The sequence below is a fragment of the Humulus lupulus genome, chromosome 2 (genome assembly GCF_963169125.1).
Source record: "Humulus lupulus chromosome 2, drHumLupu1.1, whole genome shotgun sequence".
Classification (NCBI taxonomy): Eukaryota; Viridiplantae; Streptophyta; class Magnoliopsida; order Rosales; family Cannabaceae; genus Humulus; species Humulus lupulus.
Window position 1 is genome coordinate 268,333,288 of NC_084794.1, and position 24,860 is coordinate 268,358,147.

The following is a 24,860-nucleotide window of genomic DNA, read 5'->3' on the forward strand; positions in this document are numbered from 1 at the left end:
TTTCTATGTATTTTCCGCATTTAGTTTTGTAAACAATCTTCTTTAGTTTAAAATTATGTTTTATGTTTTAAACAATGGGTACCCATACCAAAATTCTATTTTAATTTGTATTTTCACAATATTATGTTGAAGTTTTAATAAATTTATTATTATTTCTTATGTATATGTTCTTCAAAGTAATATCTATGTTTAGTAGTTCTAATGGTCCAAGGTCTTAGAATAGTTGGGTCATTACAGTTGGTATCAGAGAAACGGTCCATTTACACGAAATTCTCCTTGATACACACACTCAAGCTCCGAATCTAACCGTCAATGTAAGTATTTATGCTTTAGTTATTCTGTTTCTGTGTTTAGCTAACATTTTAGTCTTATGTTTTCATTTAAGATATGGATGGAGCTAAGGATGGAAAAATGGGGCGGCGAGGCGGGGCGGGGCCTCGACCCGACGGGGCATCTTTGCCCTGGTAAAAACGGGGCGGAATTCGGGGCGAGGCGCCGCCCCGCTATGAATTTAAGCAGGGCGAGGCAGCCCCGACCCACTAGGAATTTAAACGGGGCGGGGCCGCCCTGCCTCAATTTTTTTTTTTATACTCTAACTCAATTCTCTCACGCTACTTATATACATAGTACGTAAAATTGACATTTTATATGTGGTTTAGAATATTTTTAATTCTATATAGACTAGAAATAATTATAAATATTGAAAAATATGTTTCATATAATTCATCCTTATTCTTGTATTTATTTTATAAATGTTAAAATAAAAAAACAAAATATAATATTTGATGGTGTAGTTGATACCAAGTGCAAAATATAAAGATTACAATAAAAAATAATATTTAGGCTTGGGGAAAATTCTAAAATTATAATTTAATGTTTCTTAAAAAAAAAAAAGTTAAATGGGGCAAATGGGGCGGGGCAGACCCGCCCCGATTAAGCCGGGGCGGGGCGACCCGCCCCGCTCCAAGAAACTAATCGGGGCGGGGCTGGGCGGGGCGGGGCAGACCCGCCCTATTTACATCCCTAGATGGAGCTTTATCATATAACGATATCTGGCCATTAAAGCCTTAAAAAGGATTAGAGAACCAAGAAATACAATAGGAATATTGGAGAGAATCACTCGGAGATTTATTTTATTCCATAATCAAATAGTTAATCTCCAAACAACTAAGTAAATAATGATGAGAGCTACGGAGCAATATATTTTAGTAATTAGGCTTTTTAGAGATTTTCCTTTTGTAATTGCTGCTTTGGAAGAAATATGGGAGACAATAGATGATGAAGATGAAATACCAGTGGCGATGAGATATTATTTTCTCATAATTAGGTTTACCTCTAAGATGGATTTCCAATTCACAAGAGAACAAAAGAATAGAATCTTTACGAATCTTCCCCGAGGAATTTTTTAAGCTCACGAAAATGATAATTATGAAGAGATAGATGATGACATGTTAGATGAAGGATTTGATGTAGAAGATCCCGATTTTTAGAATAGATTAGTTTCTTTATTTATTATTTTTCCTTTATGATTGTACTTAGTGAAAACAGTTTTTCCAAATTAATATTATTGTTATTTTGATGACATGTATGAGTTTGATTTTATTTTGCAATCATAATAAATAATAAATAATGACTAAGTTCGGTGAGGGTGGATACAAATCAATGAACCAGGGTTCTATATTGAGAGTTAGGGGGCCATAGTAGTGGGAACGATTTTATTGATCCCAGCCCTCCCTCAGTATGGTTAACTTTGGAACAATGATGAGTTTCGAGCCTGAGAATTAAGTCATATAGGATAATTAGAAACACACTTAGAAAATAATAAAGATGGCTTATTTTTCTAAGTTTAGAAACACACCCTAATTATAACAAAGGCTTATACAATTATTTTCATAAGAAGTCATAATTAATAGGTCTGAGTTATGTTTGCTTAGATTAAGTTTTTGCTTTAGAGCCTATTAAGGTAAGTTCTAACATGTTTTTCTCAACTGTTAGAACTCTGCTGAAGATGTCGCTTAGAAGATCTGCTCGCAACAATTTCAATTCCTCCAATGTTTCTCTTGAGACGAATGAAGCCCCTCCAGTTCGAAGAAGGGGAAGGCGTGCAACCAATGCTACTGTTAATGAAGGTGTGCTGCCGCCGCCGGTTGAAAACACTGCAGAAATTGCCAGGCTACGGTAGCAAGTTGAGGAATTACTGCAGCAACATCGACAACAGGCTCAGCCTCAGACTCAGCCTCAGCCGGAACCACAGCCTCAACAAATGGCTCAAGCACCCCATCAAGTTGGTCCTTATAGGGGATGCCCAATGGCGAACTATGCGCCATACCCAGCTCAGCACATGGAGCCAATCTACGAGCAGCTTCATAAGCAACACGCTCTGAACTTTGAAGGGACAACAGACCCCTTCGAGGTAGAAGAATAGCTCAGGAATGTAGAGACGATCCTATCCCATATGAATCTCGGCAACGCTGACTACATATCCTGCATTTCTTCTCTGCTCAAGAAGGATGCTAGAATATGGTGGGACCTAGTACAATAGACTCACGATGTAGCCACCATGACATGGCCAAGATTTGTGGAGCTATTCCACAAAAAGTACTACAACTCAGCTGTCATCACTTCAAGGGTCGAGGAGTTTGCTGGTCTGAAGCAAGGAAGTTTATCAGTAGCAGAATATGCTCGATAGTTCGACCGATTATCCAAGTTTGCACCAGAGATGGTTCCAACTGACTTTCTGAGGGTGACCAAGTTTGTTAGAGGACTTAGACCAAAGATTGAGCTAGGGGTTAAGCTAGAAAACTTGGGAAATACTACTTATGCCGATGTTATAGAAACAACAATAGAAGTGGAAAGGCTTTAGGCGAATGTTAGTAAAGAGAAGGCCAGTAAGCCTAAGCCTAAACAGCAGGGTTAACCTCATAATGGTCAGAACAAACACAAAAACAACAACCAGTAGTCCAACAATAGTAATGGTTAGAAGAGACGGCATCCTGACAATAAGCAGTCCAACAATGATAAAAGGGCATGAACAGACAATGGAGGTAATAGGCCGGGTTATGTAGACTACCCGCAATGTGCTAAATGCCAAAAGAAACATTCGGGTGAGTGCTACGCAAACACTAAGGGATGCAATAACTATGGTCAGGAAGGTCATCGAAAGAAAGAATGTCCCCAGCTCAAGCCAGATGGAAAAAGAGACGACAAGATGGTTCCTGTCAGGGTATTTGCCTTAACCCAAGGAGAAGCTGATGCTAGCAATAAAATGGTTACAGGTCAGGTTTCTATCCTCAATAATGTATGTTCTGTATTATTTGATTCAGGAGCCACTCATTCGTATATCTTGTTAGGAATGATAGAAAAATTAGACAAACCTTGTGAAAGATTTAGAACTAGGTTTGAAATATAATTACCTTCGGGTGAAATAGTTCTATCATCACAAGTAGTATGAGGTGTACCGATCAAGATTGATGACATAGGATTAGAAGGAGACCTGATAGAACTGGAGATTAAAGACTTCGACGTGATACTGGGAATGGACTGGCTAGCAAAGCATGGCGCAACCATCGACTGCAAATGCAAGAAAGTAACGTTCGAGACTCCTGACGGTCAGAGACTATGTTTTATGGGAAAGGTTTCAAGGCTACGCACATCGCTTATTTCATCACTTAAAGCTCAGAAGATGATAGAAAAAGGATGTCAAGCATTCTTATCCAGCGTTGCAGATGCGGTAAAGGAAACACCGCTAAAAGTTGGAGACATTCATATCATAAAGGAATTTCCAAAAGTATTTCCTGATGACTTACCAGGGTTGCCGCCGACTCGGGAAATTGACTTCACAATCGAACTAGTACCGGACACTGAGCCTATCTCCAAGGCACCATGTCGGATGGCACCTACCGAACTGAAGGAGTTAAAGATGCAATTACAAGAACTTTTAGACTTGGGTTTCATTAGACCGAGCCATTCTCCATGGGGAGCACCGGTTCTATTTGTGAAGAAGAAGGACGGGAGTATGCAGATGTGCATAGATTACCACTAGCTGAATAAGGTGACAATTAAGAACAAGTACCTGCTACCCTGGATTGACGACTTGTTTGATCAATTCCGAGGAGCTACCATGTTTTCAAAGATTGATTTATGGTCCGGGTATCATCAGCTCAAGGTACGGGAAGAAGACATTCCTAAGGCAGCTTTTAGAACTCGTTATGGGCATTATGAGTTTCTAGTCATGTCTTTCAATCTTACCAATGCTCCAACCGCATTTATGGACTTAAATGAATAGGGTCTTTAAGGACTACTTGGATAAATTCGTCGTAGTATTCATCGACGATATCTTGGCGTACTCAAAGGATAAAGTTGAGCATGAGAAACATTTAAGGTTAATCTTGTTACGACTAAAGGAGCATCAACTATATGCCAAATTCAAGAAGTGCAAATTTTGGCTTTCACAGGTAGCATTTCTCGGCCACATAGTATCCAAGGAAAAAATTGCTGTAGACCCATCTAAAGTAGAGGTTGTGAAGGATTGGCCAAGACCAAAGAATGCATCAGAAGTAAGAAATTTTCTGGGACTAGTAGGTTATTATCAGAGGTTTGTAGAGGGTTTTTCTAAGATAGCCACTCCACTTACCAACCTGACCCGGAAGCAGCAAAGGTTCAACTGGACGGATAAGTGTGAAGAGAGCTTCCAGTTGCTTAAGGATAAGCTATGCTCACCACTAGTATTTTGTGTACCGGCACCCAACGATAACTTTGTAGTCTATTACGATGCGTCGAAGCAAGGATTGGGTTGTGTGCTGATGCATAATGAAAAGGTGATAGCCTATGCCTCAAGGCAATTGAATGAGTACGAGCAACGCTATCCAACACACGATATGGAGTTGGCAGCGGTGGTTTTTGCATTGAAAATCTTGCGCCATTATCTTTATGGAGAACGATGTGAGATCTATACGGACCACAAAAGTCTAAAGTATTTCTTCACGCAAAAGGAGCTCAACATGAGGTAGCGCAGGTGGTTAGAACTAGTAAAAGATTATGACTGCGGAATTTTATACCACCCAGGAAAGGCAAATGTAGTTGTTGATGCACTAAGTAGAAAGAATTGTGGAAGTCTAGCATCATTAGCTGGAATCGAAAAGCCGCTATAGCAGGAGCTAATCAATGCTGTAATAGAAGTAGTCATTGGTAAACTGACTAACTTGTTCATCCAGTCAAGTCTGTTAGAAGAAATACGGATTGGGCAAGGGCATGATGACACGTTAGTAGCACATATGGATGCAGTTAGAGAAGGGAAGGCCATAAATTTCTCAATATCAAGTAAGGGCTTATTAAGATATAAGGATCGGGTATGCGTGCCAAATGATTAAGGGATTAAGATGAAGATTTTAGAAGAAGCGCACAATACCCCATACTCAGTTCACCCAAGGTCGACCAAGATGACTCACGATCTTAAGGTAATGTATTGGTGGCCAGGAATGAAGAAGGATATAGTAGAGTACTGTCTAAATGTTTGGTATGCCAGCAAGTGAAAGTAGAACATTAGCAGCATGCAGGCTTATTGCAACCACTTAGCATTCCAGAATGGAAATGGGACAACATAGCCATGGATTTCGTGACGGGTTTGCCTCGAACGAATAAGCAGCACGACTCGGCTTGGGTAGTAATAGATAAATTAACCAATTCAGCTCATTTTCTGCCTGTCAAGACTACATATAGAGCAGAACAATATGCAGACATTTATGTTCAAGAAATAGTAAGACAGCATGGAATCCCTAAGACAATAGTGTCCGATAGAGGATCGATGTTTACATCGAGATTTTGGGGAAGCTTGCAGCAAGCCATGGGTACCAAGTTAAGTCTTAGTATGACATTTCATCCTCAGACAGACGGTCAGTCTGAGCGTACCATATAGATTTTAGAAGATATGTTGCGCGCTTGTGTACTTGATTTCAGAGGATCATGGAGTAAGTATTTGCCACTGATAGAGTTCTCCTACAACAATAGCTACCAGTCAATGATCGAGATGGCATCTTATGAGTTGCTTTATGGAAGGAGATGTCGATCGCCTTTACATTGGGATGAAGTAGGAGAAAGGCAACTACTTGGACCCAAAGCTGTTAGAGAGGCTCATGATGCAGTAGCGCTGATTAGAAAGCGTATGCTCGTTGCTCAGAGTCGTAAGAAAAGTTATGCAGATACCAAGCGATGTGATGTGGAATTCAAAGTGGGAGATCAAGTCTTCTTAAGGATATCTCCTACAAAAGGTGTGAAGCGGTTCGGGAAGAAAGGCAAGCTTAGTCCCAGGTTTATAGGTCCTTTTGAGATATTGGACAAAGTGGGAGCAGTTGCATATAGATTAGCCCTACTGCTAGCTCTAGCAGATAGTCACAATGTGTTCCACATCTCGATGCTGCATAGATATGTGTTAGACCCATCTCACATCCTTAAGTATGATATGATAGCACTCCAGAAAGACTTGAGTTACGAGGAACAGCCGGTTAGCCTCCTAGATAGAGGGATGAAGGAATTACGGTCTAAGAGTATTCCGATAGTCAAAGTCCTATGGAGAAATAGTTCTGAACGGGAGGCAATGTGTGAGTTGGAGAAGGACATGCAAGCTCGGTATCCGGAATTGTTTGGTGAGTAAATTTTGGGGACGAAATTCTTTGTAGTAGGGGAGAATTGTAGAGTCCCAGAATGTTTACTTAGATAGCTAGTTAGTAGTAGTTATAGTATTTTAGATTTCGTGGATTTTGGTACAAACCAGGACATAGTTGGAAACTCATAATAACAATTATGGATTTTATAAGTTTAACCTATAGTTTAAGAATATTAATTATAACATAAGGTTTGATTAATATTGCTAGTCCTAACTATATTATTTATTATAACCTAAGGTTTAGATAGAACCAATAGGAATATGACACTTATCATAAGCATGATTATTAAGGAATTAAGTATTTTAATGATAAAATAAAGAAATATAAGCTTTAGTATTCACAAGAAACGGTTAGGGTCGTATTTTGACTCACTCAAAGTAGTTATCCAACTTAATTTATGCTGAAAAAGTGCAATTACGCGTTTAAAATATTCACGTATGCTGATATATCGTAGCTTGGAGCCGATATATCACTTGACGAAGGATATAGAAAACACGTTGGCGTTGCATGAACGTACGAACGGAGGCTCGGGAATAAGGCAGAGCCAATATATCGCCACATAGGGGCGATATATCGCCCTTAGTAACATTTTTTTTTCTTTTTAATTTTAAAAATTAAGCCTTAACTACTTAGATCTACCTCAGAACGTTTTGACCGAGTCTTCAGGCTCTGATTGACGAATATTCAAATATTTTCAAATTTTATTCATTATTTTTATTCAAATCAAAATGGGATTAGTTTCACTCCTTACCTCTATAAATAGGACCTAGTACCCAACTCTTCCTCTCACTCTTCAAGTTGTGATCAGAGACTCCAAGGTGCTAGTGCTACCATAGAGTGATAAACACTTGGGTTGGGAAAAAGCTTTGCCATTCTTAAGCTTTATAAAATACTTGGGAAGTGGGGATTAGTGTATTTCGGTATTGAAGTTAGACAAATCCTTAAGGTCAACTAAGGTACTCTTATTCTTTAAGTCCAGTTCTTTAAAGCTCTATAGTTTTCTTTAGTTCCTTTTATTCAGATCCTAACTTTTGATATTGGTTTTTGATTAGGTTCTTGAGACTTAAAGATCTTCCTTGGTAAGTTTCGTCTTGAAGGTTTAGTTTCCACAATTATTCTTTACTCTTTAGAAATACTCACCCTTCTTATTGTTGGTTTTAGGAGTAGTCCAAGTCCCGCATTTGTTCTCAAATATCCCAGTTTTGGTAAGGAAAATAGGAATAATATGATATGTTATAGTATATATGTTTTTGGGGCTTATAGTTGCTTAAATAGCAAACCCCAATACTTTTATGTTCTTGGGGCTTATATTTGCTTAGCTAGCAAACCTCATTATATTTTGAGGCTTATAGTTGCTTAGCTAGAAAACCCCAATGTTTACCATGTACATGGGTTATAGTTGAGATATATGTTTTATAGTGTATGTTTTGTTATGATCTTGTGTTTACGTTTTATGTTATATATATGTTGGTAGTTTTTCCTTGCTGGGCATTAGGCTCATCCCTTTTTCTTTTAGTGTGATGCAGGAAACTAGATACGGAGGCAGGAGGATTCTTGGTGGCTTGACTTGTGTATTGAGGACGAATGAAATGAATGGGCCGCGAGTTGATCAAGGATGACGTTATTTTTAGTTTTTTTAAAAAAAAAATTATCTTTCTATGTACTTTCCGCATTTAGTTTTGTGAACAATCTTCTTTAGTTTAAAATTTTGTTTTATGTTTTAAACAATGGGTACCCATACCAAAATTCTATTTTACTTTGTATTTTCACAATATTATATTGATGTTTTAATAAAGTTATTATTATTTCTTATGTATATGTTCTTCAAAGTAATAGCTATGTTTAGTAGTTTTAATGGTCCAAGGTCTTAGAATAGTTGGGTCATTACACAACCTGGGCTTGAAGCTCTTCTCGAGTTTTGATCACCACGAGTGCCTACTCCTTGGCTCTTTTTTCATTGGTTTGAGTTATGTCCAGCTCTGTTAGGAGCTTGGAGTATGCCTCCTCGAGTTGGTGATACTTTTCCTTGAGATCAACCTTATCCTTCTCAAGCTGAGCCTTTCCCCTTGCGGCATGTTCCAGTTCATCCCTGATCTTGACTCCTGCTTGAAGTTGAGCCATGAACGACTGTTCAAGGAAACATAGTCAAAGGTTAAACAAAGTATGGAGTATGAAAAAAATAGTGTAGAATTGAAAACTTACAGTCAATTGCATCCCCATAGCCCTATTCATCATGTCTTGGGGATTCGATGTCTTAATTTTGTCTAGCTTGCGCTCAGATAGTTGGTTGATGTAGTCCACCACATTACTAGTCAGGGCTAGGACTGGACCCTGGTGGCGAGCAACAAACTTACCCATGTCCACGTGGGGAGCTGGGATAGAGACCAAGGGAGCGATGGGAGGATTAGCCAGTGGAACTGGAAGAGGAGCATCCTTGACTGTGACTACGATGTTCTTCTGAACCCTAGGCTGAGAGGAAGGCAACTCTTGCCCTTAGGCTGGGTCCTAGTGAAGGAACCCCGAGCCCCTGAAATGTTCTTCTTCAGTATTTAGGCCTTTTTGATCACTGGGGTTGAGCTGATGGCAACAACTAGATCGTTCATATCTTTATTTGCAAAGGAACCAAAAGTGGGTCAGAGAAGCTTTAACTAAACTTGAAAAAACAAGTAAAGAAGAAGACCCTACCCTCCGAGCTAGAGGTGGAGACTAATTATTAGATCTGGGATGAGGACTGGGCTAACTAACTGAGGACAAGTTAGGTCGTGGATTACTGGGTTTGGAGGAGACTCAGGTGGAAGGATCTCTAGCACGTTTTCAGGCTCGAGCCCATCCTTTGAGCTCGGGTCATACTCTGCATGCGTTGAGACAGGAAAAAGTGTCCCAAGGGACAGAACTATACCCGGACGAATATAGGTCTCGTATTGTTGGAAAATGGCACTCCTAATATTTAATGTGTTATCTACCATTATAATCCTAGAAGGAAGTCTTTGGTCATAACGGGGAACTAAAAGTTCGACACACTGTTGTATGGTGACATTCCTATTTGGATCCTCACGGTGTCTGGTCATGATCTTCTTCAGGTCACGCCAACCTAGCATGAAGCTGGCAACAACTTAGTTTATATCAATTCTGTGGTTACCTTGGCTAGAGGTGTTGGTTGCTGCCCCCGATTGGGCTCAAGCTGGGTCGTGGCTCGGAGCACTCTGAGAAGGGCACTTGCGTACTAACGGCGTGACCTCCTCTTCTTCCTCGACCTCCTTCATTATAGTAGGGGTTCTATTTTTAGAAGGACCCCAAGGTTGGAAAGTGAGGGATTGACCCTCTTCAATCAACTTATAAGCCACCATATTTTCGTCCATCATTATAGCTTTCCAGTCCTTCTCTTCGACTGGGACGGAGGTGAGCTCGTAGTCTTTCTCTTCGGAAGCTTCAGACCTCTTGTAGATAGCTGCGTATACAATTAACTCGATCATAATAGTGAAAATTGTGAACCAGACAAAAAATACATATAAAATAACAAGGGTATGAGTTCCCTACTGAATAGCTCGGGTTACGCACAGACAAAAAATGTATCAAGGAGATCGTTTAGCTAGACCATTAGGCTGCGTAGGCATAGCTCGGGTTTGGAGGAGACTCAGGTGGAAATCTCTAGCATGCGTAATGTGTATTCAGCTTGCTGTTGACACACAAAATGCATAGATTCAAATCGTAGAAGACTAGGCATTTTATATACATAATTAGAATATTGTAATCTTTCTTGATAAATGTATAATATCATGCAATCAATAGATTAAATGTAATTGTTTGATGTGTTTGGGAAGTTACCCAATATTGTAAGTTACCCAAACCTGTCCATTAAAATCATATAAATGGAGAGGGAATGGACAGGAAAATGGATGGCATTTTTTGTATACTAAAACTCTGGAGAAATTGTCTTAAAAAATTTATTGAGAGAAACATCAATAAAATAGACTTGTGGACTAGGTGAATTTTAACGACTGAACCACATAAAAACTTTCTCTGTTCTTATTATTTGGTTTAACTTAAGCTTAATTACCTTTCCAATTTCTTAATTTTCTGTTGATGAAAAATCGTGTCAACATCATTATCTATTTCAAGATGATAAACGTGTTAATTGTGGATGTTTATAAACATGATGAATCAAAATGAGTGGGGTAATGCATATGCACTCAACAAAATATTGTTGCTGCTACTGACTTTTGAGGATAGTTAAGCTATATTTAGGAAACACAAATATATTTTGGGATATGTTGATTGATTAATGTCTAAAGGATAATTTTTTTTTTATATGGTGACATTGTTGTTTTAGTCATAACTCGGGATGAAAGATGGAAATGTTGGAGACTATTAAGCTTTAACTTATTTCAAAGTTATGAATACACATGTTCATCACATTATGACCACTCATGACTATCAAAGTTAATGATAATGGTTTCTTAACTCGTTTGCCCATATAAGGACTAGTCTATAATACCATGTATAAGTTTTGAGAGATACGAAGTATATATATTTTTCTTTTGTTAAGATCTCTCTAGCATAGTTATCTTGAGCACAGTCTTCTCATTGTTTTGACTCATCAAATGTTAAAAGCTTTTATGTTTTAAATATTTAAAATGGAAAACGACTAAAGCGATTAATCCAAACATGTATGTAGCATTTCATGTGAGATGTGTTGAAGAAACAATATGGGTTAAGCCATTTGCATGGCTCTCAAGAGATTATAAAACTTATGATGGGTATAATTCATTAGGCATGATGAGATAACGAAAATTAAGAGATCACACGTTTTTGGATTTGGTGCAATTTTTTAGATTTCTTAATGATTAGAGATTTCATATTAAGCAAGGGTTTTGTAGATTAGGATTTAATGACATTTATCAATACATTCTTAATAGCCTTATATAAGTTGTGATTGAGTATGAATTTGATTTTATGACTTCTTTGAAGAGTTTTAGAGTTATGAGGAAATACGAGACCTTGCATTTGGCAAACTTAGAGATTTAATCACATAAGAGATTGTGATCATTTAAAAGGTTACTTTTGAGAAGACTAAGTTGTATACAACTTAGGGTATAACTGTTGAGAAAATGAAGTTGTTGAGTTGGAATTTTATGCTAGTATAAATCACAGGTCAATCGATGATTTAGGGTATAATTGTAATTATCCGTTGTTTTGTTTCTACTGTTGTTGTTGACCTTATGATTGACCAGAATAAGAAAAGAGACTCCATATGTGAACAAGCAGAGAAAATTATTTGAAAGGATCGTAACAATTTTGAAGACCTGCAATTCTAAATCATTTTAGTAGCAAGAAATAAGTTTTATGATATATACCTCTAGTTTGTTAATCTGTGAGATGAGACATTGATAGTTCTTAATCCTTATTTGTGTAATGATATAATACTATTATGATTACCTAATTAAAATTTGGCAAGAGATTTTGACTTAGTTACATGATAATTAAGAATTTTCTAGATGGAAGTCCATATTAAGAGCAAACTAGAGCATATAGCTATTCACTATTTTTATGAGAAGAGAATTCAAGATAATTTTCCTTGTTTTTTGTTTAAAGTACATGTTTGGTTTTGCACAAAGCGATGATTATTTTGAAATCAATATAAAATGATGTGAGAACTCAATTCTTATTTAAGAATCTTATTTTTTGTTATATGGCTCAATTAAGACTTGAGATGGCTGATAAGGGCACCTATGTTCTAAGGATTAATATCACGACAATGACTATTATAACTCTTTGAAATGTCAATTCGAAACATTATGGTTAGTCATTATTTATGTAAGAGATCGGGGGAAGCAATGATATAGTTATATCCTCCATGGTAATGGTAAACTGTTCATTTTTTTTATGATACTAATCTATTTTGGAGACAAATAAAATGTTAATTGATAATCTCAGTCAGATGAAGAATCTTGGAGAAATCATGTTTAGATTCTTCATGATGAGATCAATGGTATATTGCATTGTCTCATAGTTTTGCATTGATTAATTTTTGTTGTGATGAATGTTTCGATTTCATTGAGGATCTTAGAATAGTCTAAAATGTGATGTATTATAAAAGGATTAAAGTTCATTGTATTAAAATTATAGAGAGAAAAAATTTGAGATTATCCAATATATGCTTATTGAAGGCAACCTGATGTGTACTCAAGTATGCACACACCCTATTATGATATAAGTACTTGAGAGTTTTTATCCTTATGGTACCAAGGATGTGTTAGTGATCGACAATCCAATATCTTGGCATAGTTGGATTTTGTAATATTGATTAAACAGGCAGCACATATGATAAAGTACACTTCTAAGCATTCATGATGGTGAGGAGGAGTTATTTTATGATAAGTGTCAGATAAACACCCACAACTTCATTGCTTATGCAAAAAGTATGGCGGTAAGACGAGTTATTTTATGATTAGGTATTGTATGGACATTTACAACATCCTCGCTCATAGAGGTAGAGTATGTGGCGTGTTACGAGGACATTGATCATACAATATAACTGTGATATTTCATTTCAATGTTAAGAGTTACCAACTCTATTATGAATTTACTGAATTTATGTGATATAAATATCAAACTTTTATCTTCTCTTGGAACTTGAGGAGTCTTGTTACTCTCTTAGTGTTGACGATGTTCCATTTGTGACGAGAAAGTAGTGGAGTCCTCTATTAGCATTATAACACGCACTTATCATAACATGTCAACGACTACACTAATAAGGCTTACCTAAATGTGTACTGAGAACACACATTCTATGTGGATTATTAGGTGGCTAAGACATATTTGATTAGTGGGAGTTCCATGTATAATTGATATGTTGATTGATAATGATTGCTATTTGTTGTTGAATGCATGCATATTGTGGCTCACTCTTTGTAATATATGTTTCCTTAAAAATGAGTATTTTTGTAATTTTATGTGATTACATATTTATATGTTATATTTCTACTTGACTATGTATATGATTAATAAATGTCTATATGACATTGGATGAATTTGAGTATTTTTATGACCAACAACAATAATTCATTCAAGTAGTAAGCGCATAAGTGTCACAAATTATGTATTTAGGGGTCATAGTATAAATTAGTGGACTTATGAGCCATGAGTTAAATAACAGAGTAAAAACTATTGGTTTAGTGGAAAATTAGATGACAGACTTGATCCTCATAATGAGAGGGCTAGAGTTAAGGGCAAATTAGTCATTGGGGGTTTTAAAGGGTTTGTATAATTAGATTGAGATGAGATTAGGGTTAAGTAAATCTCATTATATTTGCCACATTCTCATGCAACACAATCAGATCTCCCTCCCTCCTTCCCCCCCCCCCCCCCCCCCCCCCCCCCCCCCCCTCTCTCCCTCTCTCTCTTTCATTCAGATCTAGAAGGGCTTGGAGGATTAGAGAACGATTTTGGGTAAGATATAACTACTCTTTAAATTCTAGGCCATGCATATGATTATTCTTGGGGTTTAAGGGTAGATGTTATGAGTTAATTGTTAGAATTACATGCTAGGATGTTTATAAATATTTTTTAGTGATAGAAACATGTTAGGGATTGATTTGTGGTAATTGATTAAGGTTTGGTTATATTGATGTTGTAGTGGGTGGCACGCTTATGCATAAAACTGTTGATGAAGTATATGAGTTATTAGAAGAGATGACGATGAATAACTACCAATGACACGTTGTAAACTGATAACTCTACAAACTAGAGTTATTTTTACCATATTTTTTATGCTAATTGTTGCTTAGTCTTTGAGTTTTTAAGTAATTTTGAATTGATTAGTTTTATTGTAATTTTTTTTAGATTTTTATATGTATTTATAGATATTTTATTATAATATTTTGTAGTTCAATTATTTGAGATTAGTGTTGTTAAATTAAAAGTTAAAAAAGTGATTTTATTGAGCTTAAATGTCAAAGTGAATTAAGTTTTAATTAGTATTTTCATGGAACTTATGTTGTATATTTTATTATTGAAAATATTTAGTTTTAATTTAATTTATGTTTATTTTATAGGGAATATGTTGTATTTTTGGGCTCTCGAAAAGCAAAAAAAAATGAAGAAATAAAGTGACATTTTCAAGGAAAAGAAAGAGAAAAAAATGATATTTCTAAAAAGCCTCAGCTAAATGAGTCAAAACCACGAACCCAGGCCCGAGCCCAAGCTGCCCAGCCGGCCCAGCCTGCGCCTCTAGCTGACCCGCACCCGCCGACCCGGCCTGAGCCTCCCTTCAGCCAGCTGCCACCTAGGCCTGCGCCCACCAGCTTGTATGGGCCTGCCCCAGCCCCGCCGCCTATGCTTTAACCCAATCACCTAAATTTTTTCTTGAGCACATAATTGTCCCCTTCTTCCAATGTCCATAAATGTCATTTTTTTACCAAAATTTTCTACATATTTCACCACAAAATCATCATTACACCCTAGAATTTACCTCTACATGCCATATTTACTTTATTTAATTAATTTAATCAATTAAATTAATTATTTTAATACTCTCATTTTGGCTATAAATAGGAATTTCAAGACCATTTTTAGGGTGCTTAATTTTTGTTACTATCATCTTTTCTACATTTTCTCTCTTCCTTTTGGAAGACCATTTTGTCCCAATTATGTATTTCTTTTGTAATATATTTTGGATTCTAGTTATGTGCTTCTAATCTTTTTCATAAGATTATTAAGATCATGATGAAGCAACTTGTAACTAGATAGTATTTATGTTGTATGTTGATTTCCATTGTAATGAAACAAAGTTTATGAATTTTTCTTCTTCATATATGTCTTTCATCTTTAATATATTATATTTTAGATTTTTAGATAATATTACACTTTGTTCTTCATTTTGCAAAACATAATATTCTTTGCGAAAGATGTGTTATTAGATTGTACACATCCAATGCTTAGAACAACAATATTATGTTTTGCCTTATAAATAATGTTATTTGATTTTTTGTTGTTTCATTAGGTTGATTCACATTAAATACTTTGAATTTTTTTTTTTTTTTGAAAAGTGAAGAGAAATCCTATTTTTTTTTATTAATTTGTGCTTAAAATTATAAATATATTTGGAAAATGATAGTTTGATTTATTTTAACTACCATTAAAACTTGGGAATCAATATACTAATAAATATTATTGAACTTATATTTTTTTGTGGATTCTAGTATCTTAATAATATTTCTTTTTCAACTTATTTACACATCATAATTGATATATTTTTCTTCTCTTAAATAACTTTATTTTCAATCTTTTATTTTATTTTATTGACATTAAATCTTATCAATCTTTGGAGCTAGGTTATAATTTATTTAATTTTGGTTTAAAATAATTTATTTTTTTATTATTTTTATTTTAGTCAATTCCTTTGGGTTCGACAACGTGCTTACACGAATACTATACTCCATATACGATTCGTGCGCTTGCGAGTTATAAATATTTAAAACGTACTCATTTTGGGTCCATCAAGTTTTTGGCGGCATTAACGAGGAGTTGCAAGAAAAGAAACATACTTTTTTCTCAATGTTAGTGAATTCTTCTACTAGTTAATTTTTGCACTATATAAAAATATAAAACTAAAAAAAAAAGATAAGAAGAAAATTTGGGACGATTCTACCACCCATAAAAAAAATTCTCTTGTATATATATATATATCTATTTATACTTATGCTTTTTATTATTTTTTTAGTTGACGAGACTTGTGCCTCCTAATTAATTAATTTTTTTTAATATTACTTTTGTTGTAATATTTTATTTTTGCTACATTTTTGTTAGTTGACGGCACTTGTGCCTCTTAACCTTTGTTGTAATTTTCCTTATTTATTTTTGTTGTTATATTTTTGTGCATATTTACTAGTTGATGACAATTTTGTCTCCTATTTTTTGCTTTATTTTCATTATGGTTGATGGCATGCTATCCCTCCCAACTCTTTTATTTAGTTGATGGTACTTGTGCCTCCTAGTTTTTCTTACCTTATTTACTAGTTGATGGCAATTTTGCCTCCTAGTTTTTACTTTATTTTTGTTATGGTTGGTGGCATGCTTTGCCTCCCAACTCTTGTTCAATTTTAGTTAACATTATCTATTTTATCTTATTTTATTTCTCTTATCATATTATTGTGTAATTGTAATAAAAAATACTTGAAAATAAAATCTAAATCTTGTCCTTTCACCATAAGCAATCTTTCCTTAAAGAAAATTTGAACAAAATTCTCAATCCGCCTCTACTAATTAACCTCGGGGAGTTGTTAGTAGTGTACGGGTATGTGGAATCAAATAGGCCCGGGGACAAGTGAACCATAAAAATTATATTTTTGTGAAATCTCTAAGAATTCTAAGTATGCTATGTGGTTGCGGCTTTTACTGATCTTCCACATCAGAAAATTGTTTGCTTGAGATTATCTTTGTTGCCTTATTTGTAAACATTTTATGCATCACTGGGAATGTAATTCTAAAAATCGATTTGTAAAGAGATTTTATCTTTATTTGAAATTGAAAGTGTTAGTAAAAATTTAAGCATCATGGAACCAATTGCTAATATGAATAGAAATCCTATTGATGAACATGTTGTGCCTGAAAAAACCTTGCTTGAATACTTTGCACCTATTTCATTTAATGCTCCTTCATGTATTGTTTTTCCTACCACTTCTGCTATCCATTTTGAGCTTAAACCATCAACCATTCAATTGTTGCCATCTTTTTATGGGTTAAAGAGAGAGAGGATCCTTACATGCATGTCAAAGATTTCTTAGAAATTTGCACAACATTTAGATTTCAAATTTTTCCTGATGAGTCAGTCAAACTAAGATTATTCCCTTTTTCATTAAAAGTCAAATGAAAAGCTTGGTTAAATTCCCTTCCCTCGGGGTCTATAACCACATGGGATCAACTTTATAATAAATTCTTGCTGAAATTTTCTCCTATGTCTAAAACTGATAATGTAAGGAGAGAAATCTCTGAGTTTTTTCAAAAAGATAATGAAGAGTTTTATGAATGTTGGGAAATATTTAAAGATTTATTAATAAAATGTCCTCATCTTGGTTTTGAAAAATGGAGACTTGTAAAATATTTTTATGATGGTTTGTGTAACGTCCCAAATTACCTAATAAGGCTTAGGGCCTTGATTAGAGGGCCAGGATGACAAATTATGTGATTATGTGATATATTTGTATATCATTATATGATTATGTGAGTTATGTTATAATATGACTTGATATGCATGTTTAAGTGTATTAAATATGCATGTGGGTCTGTTTTGATTAAAAAGGGCAATATTCATAATTTTGCCCGTTATGGGTATATTTGACATATATGTGATATATGTGTGAGACCACATCATTATGTGGATATATTTGGGTTACTCGGCACGAGGTGATTCTAGGGAGCAAGCTAGTGGGGAAGTCACAACGGGACCAATACTTGACTCGGTGAGAGTTAAGGGGTACTTTGGGTATTTAGTACATTACAGGGATCGGGTAATGGGGAAATTAATTGGTAATTATTAATGGGAAAAACATGGATTTCTGGGTTTGCAGGGTCGCGGTGCGACCTTGTTCTTAGGCACTACAACATGTGTGAACCCAGAGCGCAGAGGTGGTTCTGTCTGGGAGACATGCTGCGACCCGTAACCTGAATTTCAGACAGGGGATTTTCTGTCTAGGAGGCATGTCATGACCCTTAGGGGCAAGTCGCGGCTCGCCTGGGCAACATTGACCACCTTAGGTTTTTAGTGACAAGAACTCAAACCTAAGGGCTCGGGATCGATCCTACTACCCAGTTTAGTAGAATTCGACGTCCTGGAGGCTAGGACTTGGTCCAGAAGCCTTTGTTTACTCGTTATTGATGGGATTCTATATTATGGTTGTTACTAGGTTATTACTAGTGGCTCGGAACCAGGATCGTGCTCGAGGGTCGTTCATTTGTAATCTATGCTTGGACTAAAGGTAAGAAAACTGCACCTGGTATGTGATTATGGCTTGGCCCAAATTGTTGAACAAGAATATGAATAGGGCATGAATGCCTGAGTATGTGCATTATTATGATTAAGCATGTTGAATGATTTGTATCTAGATATTTGATATACGATGAATGCCTGTTAGCATTATAAAATTGAGAAAAGCATTGACTTATCAGTCAAGGTCGACAATAGCACCGAGCGCTGGTTGAAAAGCATTGTTATTAGTCAAGGTCGACAATAGTGCCGAGCGCTGGTCGAAAAACATTGACTTATTAATTAGTCAAGGTCGACAATAGCACCAAGCGCTGGTAAAAAAGAATCAACTTATTAGTCAAAGGCGGCAATAACGCGTTGAGCGCTGGTTGTTTTGGTTAGGCTGACCAGGAGTGCATCATACGCTTGTCTGACCTATTGGTCATGGAAAAACTCAGCGTCAGGTATGCTGGACCAACTCTAAAGCTGGTTATACAGAGGATAGGGAAATGGGCCCCGGGGTGACTTATTATTCCTATATCCTAGGGCTGGGCCCCAACATTGACTTATGAGTCAAGGACGGCCGTAGCACGCTGAGTGCTGGTCGTAAAGCATTGACTTATTAGTCAAGGATGGCCTTAACACGCTGAGTGCTGGTCGTAAAGCATTGACTTATTAGTCAAGGACGACCTTAGCACGCTGAGTACTAGTTGTAAAGCATTGACTTATTAGTCAAGGATGGAAATAGCACACTGAGTGCCAGTCCATATGGTTATGCCTAATTAAGTGCATGATATAAACTTGACCGACCTATTGGTCTTGGAAAACTCAGCGCCAGGTACGTTGGGCTAGCTCCAAGGCTGGATATATAGAGGATAGGGCAAAGGGCCTCGGGGTTACCAGTCCCATATCCTAGGGCGTCGAACCTCAATATGATTTATTAATCATGTGTTTCGGGCATTGGACCCCAGTATGAATCATTGATCGTTTATCTTGGGCTATTGGACCATATGAAACAGTTGTAATTTATATGAATGGTATGCATGCATGAGTAGGGTTATTACTGCTAGACAGGTTTATTATGATTTGGAACATGTTATTAACTGCTTATGAGCATGTTTAAGTTTCTTGCTATGCCTTGGCTCACAGGTGCTTTGTGGTGCAAGTAAGGGAAAAAGAAAGTTGTACCATCCTTGAGTTGGAGAGTTTAGGTGATGATGTGTACATATGCAGCTACTCGACCACCACTACTAATGGTTTAAAGAGGAACTAAGGTCAAACCCTATTTTGCCGCTTAGGTCGGCTGGTTGTAACTTTTCCATTGTAATTAACCTTTTTAAATGTATTTTGGGATCCCATGTTTAAAGTAAACGTTTTTGTGAAACGATTGTATCTTTGACCAAAAATTTTAACCCTAAACTATTAATCACGTTTAGTTACACGGTTATGGCCAAATGACTCTGTTGATGCTCAAAATCTCATCAATAGAAAGTATGAAGCCGAGGCAGGCCCTTAGGCCACCGTCGTCCAAGGAAGCCATCGTGCCATCGCAACACAAGTCTGGGTTCGTTTCTCGTGGGGGCGATGCCGAGTGGCCCACATTGGCAAGGCATAGATGCCAAGGCTCAGTAGCCTCGCGAGACCCATCTCGCCCATGCACTCGGCCCCATTGCCTCACGAGTTGCCTAGGCCATGCCTCCCAAAGTGGCCTCGCGAGTTGCCTAGGCCATGCCTCCCAAAGTGGCCTCACGAGTTGCCTAGGCCACACCTCTCAAGTAGCCTCGTGAGACGCCCAAGCCACACCTCCCAAAGTGGCCTCGTGAGATGCCTAGGCCATGCCTCCCAAGTGGCCTCGCGAGTTGCCTAGGCCATGCCTCCCAAAGTGGCCTCGCGAGTTGCCTAGGCCATGCCTCCCAAAGTGGCCTCGCGAGTTGCCTAGGCCACACCTCTCAAGTGGCCTCGCGAGACGCTTAGGCCACACCTCCTGAAGTGGCCTCGCAAGATGTCCAGGCCACACCACGCCTCCCTAGACATCTATTAGGACCACATGCCTATCGCTCATACTCGTGAGTGACCTCAGGGGGCTTCGGATATCTCATACCAAGGACCCAGGATCTCCACCTCACTCCAAGGGTCCCATTCCTTACACCTTGAGATTCCTATGCTTAGGAGATCCAGTACGAGTCAAAGGGGACATACTTGTACGACCAAGTACTGAGTACAGATTCTAGTACCAGTGAGGCTGCTGGGGTAAGGATCATGGTCCGTACGTCTACGGCCGTAGGTCAGAGCCGACACCACTACCTCCTGCCCCACTACGCCTGCCACCATGCATAAGATACAGGTACAGATGAGTAGTGGAGACATCCTCCTGACACCTGCTCCTGTACAGGATGTACAACCACAACCTCTGAAGCCACTCCCCTAGTACAGTACGTATGTACCACTTGGTCCCCTGGACCACTATATACCTAAGGCCATTAGAGCCTACTATAAAATGAACTCCAAGGCCACCTGAAAGGGGGTTGGAAATTTTACTGTAGCAGAAGCTTAAGTTTGAATGAAAGACTAAATTCTCCATTATTGATCCATCATTGTTCTTGAGTTTTTGTTCAAGTTTTTACAGCTTTCCGATTAGCGATCTTAATTTGATAATTTTTCCAACTTAACTTCGTTGATGAGTTCTCATCGTCAACAGTTTGGCGCCGTCTGTGGGAACGTTAGTTTCAAGCTACTGTTCCACCATTGTTTCCGACAAGAAGAAGATGCCAAGACGCTCGAAGCGACTGAGGGAGACGCGTGAAGTAGAAGTTCACCTGAACGGAGTCTAACTGAAGGCCTCCATGAAGGACGCTCCTCCACCCAGGGACGTGGAGCCCTCGAAAAACCCTGAGGTTCACGGGGGTGACAGGGTGGCCTCATCGCCGGCCGCTCCACCTAGAGGGAGTCCTCCCAGAGCACCACCGGTACACGCTGATGAGTTCCCTCCTCCAAAACCGCCGCGGGCACCGAACTCCGGCCGGCAAGACCCGGGTCCTTCTGCCCGTAGGCTTGACAAACACCCCCGGGTCCACTCCGTGAGCTCGAGTTCGAAGTCCCAGTTTTACGAAGAGGAGATACGTGAGCTCCACCGTAAAAACCAAAGATTAGAAACCACCTTAGAAAACATGCAAGAGGTCCTTAACGGCCTATTGCAGGGTAAGTCCAGCGTAACCTTGCCTAAGACGAAGGAGAAGGGAAAGGATGGGGTGGAGACCACGCTACTGGTAGATAATGGGAGAACCCGACATTCAACTAGCAACACCTCCCGTGCAAAGCAACATGATCACCCTGAACCGCCTAAGCAGGCCCAGAAGCCAGCGCCGAGGACCAACGCTGCCCCTCGCCATGAGGACGAGGTCACCTCCAAAAGAACACCCCCAGACTTGCGAGAGGAGCTCAATAAGAAGAGGGCGGGCAAAGGGACCACGCCCCCTGCGGCGCCTCAAGAAGGCAAGGGAAAGGCGGATTTTAGCCCGTCCACTTTGAGAGACACTCTCAACAAAAGGAGGCAGGACCTAGACACGGAGATGCGGAGCTTGCGGAGCAAGATCGTCACCGCGTCGGGTGGCCAGGCCTTTGAGGAAGACTTCGACCATGAGTCGCCCTTTGTGAGAGAAATTCAAGCAATCCGGCTCCTCGCCAATTTTAAGGAGCCCAATATGACCCCTTACGAAGGGAACACGGATCCAAAGTACCACCTGGATGCGTTTAATGATCTGATGAAACTGAGGGGGATCGGTAGTGGTGCCAGGTGCCATTGCTTCGCTGTTACTCTGAAAGGACCCGCCTACAAATGGTTCAAAAGGCTAAGGCCAGGGTCCATCAGGTTCTGGCAGCAGTTCTCCGACGAATTCCTCCAGCAGCACCATGCCGTGCGAGACTACACGATGCCAGGTACCAGCCTGGCCAACGTGAAGCAAGGGGAGAAGGAGAGCCTGAAGAGCTATATTCAACGGTTCAATATGGAGGCCGCAAAAGTGGGGAGCTTAACGCGCCGGGAGTTAAAAATGGCCATTACCGCTGGGGTGCTCCCAGGAAGCAAGTTGTGGGACAACATGTTAAAGAGGGAAGTCATCGACTTGGATGACTTCTATGAAAGAGCGCAGAAGTACATCCGTGTGGAGGATGGCCATGCAAACCTAAAGGCGGGAAATGAGGAGCCCCACGCGGAGCCCCCAACTAACGACGGGTCGAACGTGGCAAAGAAGAAAAGGGCATACGATGGGTCAAGAGATGACCACCAGAGGAAAACCAAACATGGGAATGATCACAAGCAAGCGGCTTACACTTACTACACAGACCTCATAGATACCAGGGAGCACATTTACCTCACCAATGAGGATCGAGTTCCTTTCAAGAGGCCCCCACCAATGAGAAAGGACCGGTCCAAAAGGGACCCTAGTAGATACTGTCGATACCACAAGGATACCGGACATACCACGACAGAGTGTATCCATTTGAAGGAAGATATTGAGGAACTCATCCGCCGGGGGCATTTGGGCAGGTATGTGCGCAAGGATAACCAGAGGCCAGAAGGAGGGGTGTCCCTGCCGCGGGCGCGTGAGGAGGCCCCGGAAGTGCAAGGAGAGGTCAGGACCATCTTTGGAGGACCAGGATTTGGAGGCGATTCTAGGAAAGGGCGAGACAGGTATGCCAAGGAGGCCCGACGAAGTCCACCACATTGCGTTTTAAGTTTGGAACAACGCCCCCCGAAGAGCTTCAAGGGCGAGAATGACTCAATAACTTTCACTGAAGAAGATGCACAGGGGGTGCACTTCCCTCATAATGACCCCTTGGTGCTAACCGCCCAGCTAGCTAACATGAGAGTACATCAGGTCATGGTGGATAACGGGAGCTCCGTGGACATCTTGTATCGACAGGCGCTGGAAAAGATGGGGTTGAGCCTCCGTCACCTAAAGCCTTGCACTACGACTTTGTATGGGTTTACGGGAGATTCGATGCGACCCCTGGGGGTAATTGAATTGGCCCTCACCATGGGGAAGCAACCCAGGAAAACCACTATAATGGCTAACTTCGTCGTGGTAGATTGCACCTCAGCCTTCAATGCAGTATTAGGGAGGCCCTCCCTGAGAGAATTGAAGGCGATAACTTCTGTGTATCACCTAGCCATGAAATTCCCTACCCCCGGGGGAGTAGCATGTGTGAAAGGGGAGCAGAAAGAAGCGAGGGAATGCTATAACATGTCCCTCCGCGCAGCCACCAAACCATCCATGTCAATGACGATGGCTGTGCATGAAGGAGCGACTCACACGAATTAAATTCGCACGAGATGGGACAGGCTACGGAGCCTTTCGAGAAGTTCTACCAGCAAGGCTTCATCTCTTAATACCAAAAGAACCTATGTTTAGCTTGTTCTTCGTTATTGTAGTAAGAATCAAAGAGGCTGCCCTAGGTAGCCTCCTAATTAGATGTAACCCCCCCTTTTTTTTTAATTTCCAAGGTTAGATGTAAACCGCGTTCTATGAATGAAACGTTTGCTACTTCCTATGTTTATTTCCTTCGCTGCAAGAACATGCAACCAGCAAAAGGGCTCCTAAAAAGGGACCCTCTAACGGAGGATCCTAAAAAGGACCCCTTGCCCTCCTAACTCCTAAAAAGGGATCCTCTAACGGAGGATCCTAAAAAGGACCCTCCATCAGGAGGACCCCAAAAAGGATCCTTCAACAGGAATCCCAGGAGGACCCCCTATATCAAGGCCTTAAGAGAAGTATTTACAAGGCATCTCCTGAGATCACAAGGATTAGCTACCCGTGTGAACATCAAGGAGGCCTTAGGGACACAAAAAAAAAATATATGGTGACGACAATAATAAGTCTAGAGCGGCCGCCAAGTCGCCTAGCCAATAATAAGTCTAGCCATTATATGGTGACGACAATAATAAGTCTAGAGCGGCCGCCAAGCCGCCTAGCCAAAAAGGATCCCAAAAGAGACCCTTGTAAAAATAGTACTATGCATAATGACGAGAAGGTCGCTTCTCGCAACAAATAATAAGTGCGCGCAAGAAAAACATAAAAGGATAACTATGACCCAAGGGGTAAAAATATCCTTATGAAAGCAACCAAGAGGCACCAAAAGAGGTCCCAGCGAACCCTTTCACATGGGCTCCAAAGGACCTCCAGCCTGATAGATAAAAGAGGAGAACCAACTAAACCCCAGGCTTAAAAGGGCATCGA

The 24,860-nt window shown here is 39.3% G+C and overlaps 1 non-coding gene across 1 annotated transcript; it reads right to left on the bottom strand.

Moving 5' to 3' along the window:
* Positions 1 to 17,631: 17,631 nt before the first annotated feature.
* LOC133820124 (small nucleolar RNA R71) lies at positions 17,632 to 17,738 on the bottom strand. The gene has a single exon (XR_009886557.1). It is a non-coding gene; the product is annotated as a small nucleolar RNA R71 (small nucleolar RNA).
* Positions 17,739 to 24,860: the final 7,122 nt, after the last annotated feature.